We start from the raw sequence: 6,736 nt of genomic DNA, 5'->3' as shown, positions 1-6,736 counted from the left end.
AAGTGTCACCCAGGGTCTTTGAACCAGGAAAAAAGGTTCTGCTGTTCAACTCTAGGGTTAGATTATTCCTCGGGAAACTGAAATCCCGGTGGAAAGGACCATATGTGATTACAAGTGTGTCACCATATGGCTATGTGGAGCTTCAAGACAATGATTCTAATAAAAAGTTCATTGTTAATGGATAGAGAATCAAGCATTATCTTAAAGGCAATGTTGAACAAGAATGCTCAAAGCTGAGGCTAGATTAAAAGCTCAGCAAGGTCCAGCTAAAGACAATAAAGAAGTGCTTGCTGGGAGGCAATCCAGCCATTAGCAAAGCTTATTTGTTATTTAAATAATAATTATATGAGTTTAATGTAAATAATCTTCAAGGTAAAAAATCAATTGCATAAGTTCACAGAGCTACAGAAGGATTCAGAGCACAAAATAGGGAAAAGGAGCTCATTGGCAAGAAAACGCCAGTAAGAGGTATATTTGGGCGTTAAATGCCCAAAAGAAGCTTTTACTGGGCGTTTACCATTCTGGGCGTTTAACGCCAAACTTACAGCATCCTGGGCGTTCAGGAAAATGCCCAGTAATAAAAGATTTCTGGCGTTTAACGCCAGCCAAAAGCTACAACTGGGCGTTAAACACCCAAAAGAAGCTACAGATGGGCGTTAAATGCCCAAAACAAGCAGCAGTTGGGCGTTTAACGCCAGGATTGTGGAGGAGAAGAAGTTTTGTTTTCCAACTCAATTTTTTTCAAATTTCCATGATTTCATCCATAATTTCTTGCATAAACACGTCACAAATTATCATCTTTCAATTTCAATTTCAAAAAAAAAAAATTATAAAATCTTTCTTCATTCTTCTTCAACTTCTTTTCAAATCTTTTCCAAATCATCATACTATCTTTTCAAAAATTAGATTTATCTTTTTCAAATCTCTCTCTTATTTTTTCAATTTTAAAACCACATCTTTTGCATATCATAATTATTTTTTTACAAATCATATCTTTTAGCATATCTTTTTCAAAATTTTCAAACCCACCCCCTCCACTTTAAATTCACATTCGGCCAGACTCAGGGGACAAGACAAGCATTTAACAAGTGAAAGTGAGAGCACACATATCTAGGCTAGCAAACTTATTGCAAAGATTAAACATAACAGGATGCAGAACAGCTTAAACTAAAATTAACAAAAATAGACATGTTCTTTCTTTATTGAAGGGAATAACCAAGGAGCGAGTCCACCTTTCATTTTTTATCTTGTTTGTCTTTTTTCTTCTTTTCGCTTGCTTGCTTACTAGTTTCTCCCTTGCCTTTTCCTTTTAGCTTTTGCCAGAATCCAGCTTTCTTCATTGTCTCTTCTACTCTGTTTTTAAGGCGTATTGCTTTGTCTATTTCTCTTTCGCACCTTTCCTTGAAGTATTCATCGTAAATTGGATATGCTGGGTCCATGCTATGCAGATGTTCCCCAATGTAGTTGAGCTAGATTTGGCCATTTATATTGTAATCAACTTGAACTCCATGTCTTGCATCTTGAAGGGTCGTGAACTCCTTGAAAGCTCTCATGTTCTCAACTTCAAGTTGGGCAAGTTGGTTGAAAGATTCTTGAAAATGTGAAGCTTGTTCCCTTTGCATAGTTAAGGATCTTGACTCATAGTCTCTCTATTGAGTCATCATTCTCAACTGAAGCTCCTCTTGTCTTTGTTGAGTTCCCATGTACTATGAATGAAATTCTTCCTGCTGCTCTTGAATTCCCATGTACTTTTCTGATAACCTTTCAATTGCTTCTTGCATTCGCACCATGTCGATGTTGTTTTGTGGTTGGAATTATTGCTCTTCCTGTTCTTCTTGTTGTCTTGCTTCCTCCTGTGGTTCTTCTCTCCTTCTCCTCCTTTGTGGTCTTCGACTCTGTTGTGCCTCTATGACATTCATCATCCTTTCGAGGGTTATTGGCATGCCTGGATATAGCCATGTTGGGTGTGCATCCTCTAGGGGTACTCTGGCCTTCATGCATAACCTCATAATGGTGCTTGGATAATGGAGCCAGGCTTCAGCAGAGTTTTTTCTGCAACCTTTTGAATGCCATTTGCAATTATCTCATGGACCTTTATCTCTCCCCCCACTATTATGCAGTGTAGCATGATTGCCCTTTGCTTGTTAACCTCCGAGGTGTTCACTGTGCCAAGAATTGACCTCTTTATCAGCTCATACCAGCCTTTTGCTTCAGGGATGAGATCTCCCTTTTTCAAGTACTTGTGCCTTCCTTGATTGTCTCTCTCCCAGTCAGCATTCACCACACAGATATCACTAGAGATTTTATCATAATCTAGGTTTCCATTTACCCTTTCATGGTATCCTGCCTCATTAAAATGGGTTGTCCTAAGTCCTAAGACCTTCATGATGGTCTTCAAACTAAACTCCATTTCCACTCCCCGTACATAGCTCTTGTAAGTTGGGGCTTCAGTCATATCAAGCCTTGGTGTGTTAGCATAAAACTCTCTTATGATGTTTGCGTTAATCTTGGTGATTGGTGAGGTAAGCTCTTCCCACTTTCTCTTTCTGATCTTAGCTTTTATTTCTAGGCACCCATCATCAGGTAGCTGGAATGGGACTTCTGGATATATCTTTTTGTCATTCATCCACCCAAGTTGCATTTGATGGTACCATGATTTGAACTTCCATCGATCATATTCGTTTTCACCTTCTTCAACCATGGGTTCCTTTCCACTTCTTCTTTTAGAACTTGAAGAAGAAGCCATGCTTCCCTTGATGGTTGGCCGAGTTGAGGTTAAGGGTTTTATGAAGAGAATTGGTTGGTGTGATGCACTCTTGGATGGGAAGTATTTGAAGTTAAGGTAGTGTTATGAAAGCAAGTGAACAAGGGTGCTTTGTTGCACAAGGACACGGTTTCTAGGCTTTAGTTTTAGAGAACACAAAAGTTGAATATCCAGAGTACAAGAAGTGTGAGATTTTGGTTCACATGCACAGTTCAAGTGAGGCTTTTTATAGTAAACATTAATGAAGAATGGATGGCTAGGATTCCTTGGGCAAGTTTACAAATGAAGGGTTTGCAAGTAAAATTGAATAAAGACAAAAGTTGCCTCCTCATGAAGCACATCTCTTCGGTCTTCCAAGTGCTTCTTCCAAGGATGTGCAGACTCACCCTTCAAGCCATGTGATCCACTTTTGTCTTCATGCTAGCCTTACCCTTCTTTGTCTTATTGTTTTCATTAAATAGTTCTCTGCTCACCTAACCATCATAACAAGACAAAATGAGTGAGTACTAACAAGTGGTGGTAAGAGACAATTAATATTTAAAACTAAAACATTGACTATCATTCCTCATTCTTATTTAACCAACCGTGACTCTTTTTGGTGCCACCATATATCGTCCTGGAGGACACCAAACTTAGTGTTTGGTCACATGGTTAAGAGTGTCACTTCCTTCAAGTGTTGTCATTGAAATCTCAATGAAATTAGTGTCAATTTTTGGTTAAACCATCCTGAGAAAACTTTATTTTGCTATTTCTAAACATGAACTAAAAATTATAACCATGGTTGCACTTTCATGACCTTCAAAACTCAAGAAAACTTTGATTCTCATGACTTGTGCTTGCAATATATAGAACACCAAATTTAATATTTGGCTATATATTCCAGGAAACAAATGTCAAACTGGCACTATTATCATCATTTTTTGAAAGGTATCTTAGTGTGCCAGTAGGCACACCAAACTTAGAATTAGATCATATGCTTCTCAATGTCATGATAATTGTCAAAATTGTCTAAACGATCTCGGATACATGTTAGAGCAACAATTATTATTCAAACCGAAACATTAAAAACAAAGAAATTAAATCATGGGTTGCCTCCCATGGAGCGCTTCTTTAGCGTCACTAGCTTAACGGTTGGTTTACTACTAGGGTGGACTATAATGTTTGAGGTCCTCTCCTCTCACTATAAAGCTTTCTCCACTTGATTCCTTGATGATTTCTAAATGCTCCAGGGAAAGGACCTTTCTGATAATGAACACTTGAGGTAACTGAGATGGAATGGTGGGAAGATGGGGTGGGATTAGTGGATGGTGGGTTGATATCACCTTGTCTCCAGGAGAGAAACCTTCTTGCTTCTCCAACCCCTTGGTGGTCTCTTCACAACTCTTTTCTCTTCTTCTAGTAGTGCCCCATTGACTCTTGTTGTGTCAGGGAGTTCCTTGTTAGCTGCTTCTTTCAACTCTTGTGGCTTCAGCTCTTCCTTGAACTCATTTGGTTGCTTCTTCTCTTCAGCTACTTATTTATCCATCGAGGTAAGCTTCAAATGCTGGCCTTGTGGTTCATTACTATTCTCCTTTAGGGGACTCTCAATGTATTCTTGCTTTAATTCCTTGTTCTCTTGTTCAGATTCATGCAAGAGCTTGAAGGCTTGAAAAGTGAGCTGCTCTTCATGTATTCTCAGTATCAGCTCTCCCTGTTCTACATCAATGAGTGCTCGACCAGTAGTTATAAATGGTCTCCCTAGAATAATTGGATGGAGGTAACTTTCCTCCATGTCCAGAACAACAAAGTCTGTGGGGAGGAAGTAATTTCCCACCTTCACCAATAGATTTTCCACTATACCTTCAGCCTGCTTTTGAGTTTTATCAGCCAATTGTATGATTACATTAGTGGATCTCACCTCATTGATTTGCAATTTTTTCATTAGAGATAGAGGCATCACATTTATGCTAGCTCCTAGATCATAAAATCCTCTGTCAATTTTTGTTTCTTCTATGATACAGGGAATATGAAAGCTCCCTGGATCTTTTTTCTTCAGGAGTACGTCTCTCTGAATGAGAGCACTGCATTCCTTGTTAATCACCACTGTTTGGCCACCTTTCAGGTTGCTCTTCCTGGCTAGTAGCTCCTTCATCCACTTGATACAAGTAGGCATCTGTTTGAGGATTTCGAGGTAGGGAATGTTGGCACTAAGAGATGCAAACATGTCTAGGAATCTTGAATATGACTTTTCTTTCTCATCTTCCTTGAGTCTCTGGGGAAATGGTTCCTTTGGCACATAAGGCTTCAAAGTTTCCTTCCTTGTTGAGTCTTTTCTTTATGAAGATCCAGTTCCTTGTTCCTTTTTCTCGATGTTGCTCTGGGAGTTTCCTTGGCTGTGCTCTGTTGGTTTGCTGGTGTCTTCTTCCAGGATTTCTTCATTTCCCCTTTTGGATTTTTCTCTATGTCACTTGGGAAACTATCAGTGGACTTCGGAATTTGCTGTGAAAGATGTCCGACTTGAGCTTCTAGATTCTTAATAACCTCTCCTTGGCTTTTTATACTCCCTCTCACATCTTCCTTGAATTTCTTTATGTCCTCACACTCCTTGCAAAGGTTTGCAAGCATGGCTTCCATCCTGGCCATTCTATCATTCTCACGTGGTGACAGTTGGTTTGAATTGGGGTGTTGAGAGTGGTTGTTATGGTTTTGATGTGGTGGGTGTGAATAAGTATTTTGTGTGGTCTGATATGGTCTTTGGTTAGAATTTTGGTGTGTGGAGTAGTTGTACTGGGTTGGATTATGAGGTCTGTGGTCTTGGCCTTGGTTTTGTTAGTTCCCCCACCCAAAGTTTGGGTAGTTTCTCCAACCAGAGTTATAGGTTTTGGAGTAAGGATCATTGGTTAGATGAATTCCCAAGGTAATTAGCTTCCTCCCAGTTAACTCCTTCTTCTGTCTCCAACTCTTCTTGGGGTGATGGTTGAGTGTGGATAGCTGTAGCCTGATTCTTCTCCATTTGCTTGGTCAATTCAGCAAGTTGCTTGGTGATCATCTTGTTCTGAGCCAGGATTGCATCCATTTGATTCAATTCTAAGACTCCCCTGTTGTTGCTCCTATCTGAGGTATAAAAATACTCATTGTCAGCCACTGTCTCTATCACATCAATGGCTTCCTCAATGGTCTTCTTCTTGTTAAGTGAACCTCCAGATGAGTGGTCTACAGCCTTCTTTGATTCATGATTCAACCCTTCATAGAAGATATGAATTTGTACCCACTCATTAAACATGTCAGGGGGCATTTCCTTGACAAATCCTTGAATTTCTCCTAGGCTTCATAAATGGTCTCACCATCCAGCTGTCTGAATGTTTGCACTTCAGTTCTTAGCCTATTTACCTTTTGTGGAGGGTAGAACCTTGCCAAAAATCTGTTCATTACATCTTCCCAGGTTGTCAGGCTTTCCTTTGGGAATGATTCCAATCATTTTGATGCTTTGTCCCTCAAAGAAAATGGAAACAGTAGCAATCTATAGGTGTCAGGATGAACACCATTAGACTTAACCATGTCACATATCTGATGCACGGAAAACTTGTCTCATAACAAATTTCCTTCGGCAAGTGTACCGAATTTGTCGTCAAGTAAAAACTCACAATAGAGTGAGGTCGAATCCCACATGGATTGATTGATCAAGCAACTTTAATCAGAGGAATGTTCTAGTTGAGCGAATCCAGAATTTGAGTTGAGAATTGCAGAAAATAAAATGGCGGGAAGGTAAATGGCAGAAAAAGTAAATGCTAAAATTAAAGAACTGAAAGTAAATGACTGAAAGTAAATTGCAGAATTGTAAATGGGAATGGGGGAATTGCTCATAAAAGTAAATGACAGAAATTAAAGAGAATGGATAAGATTAGAAATGGGGAGTTCATTGGGCTCTGGAGATGTTGCATTCTCCGGATCAATTTCATTTTCATCTCTTCCTCAATCAATGCACTCATTGAT

At 39.3% G+C, this 6,736-nt stretch overlaps 1 non-coding gene across 1 annotated transcript; it reads left to right on the top strand.

Moving 5' to 3' along the window:
* Positions 1-6,020: 6,020 nt before the first annotated feature.
* LOC112787597 (small nucleolar RNA R71) lies at positions 6,021-6,127 on the top strand. Its single transcript, XR_003195002.1, has one exon. It is a non-coding gene; the product is annotated as a small nucleolar RNA R71 (small nucleolar RNA).
* Positions 6,128-6,736: the final 609 nt, after the last annotated feature.

The sequence above is a fragment of the Arachis hypogaea genome, chromosome 20 (assembly GCF_003086295.3).
Source record: "Arachis hypogaea cultivar Tifrunner chromosome 20, arahy.Tifrunner.gnm2.J5K5, whole genome shotgun sequence".
Lineage (NCBI taxonomy): Eukaryota > Viridiplantae > Streptophyta > Magnoliopsida > Fabales > Fabaceae > Arachis > Arachis hypogaea.
This window is presented reverse-complemented; position numbering and strand designations above follow the sequence as displayed.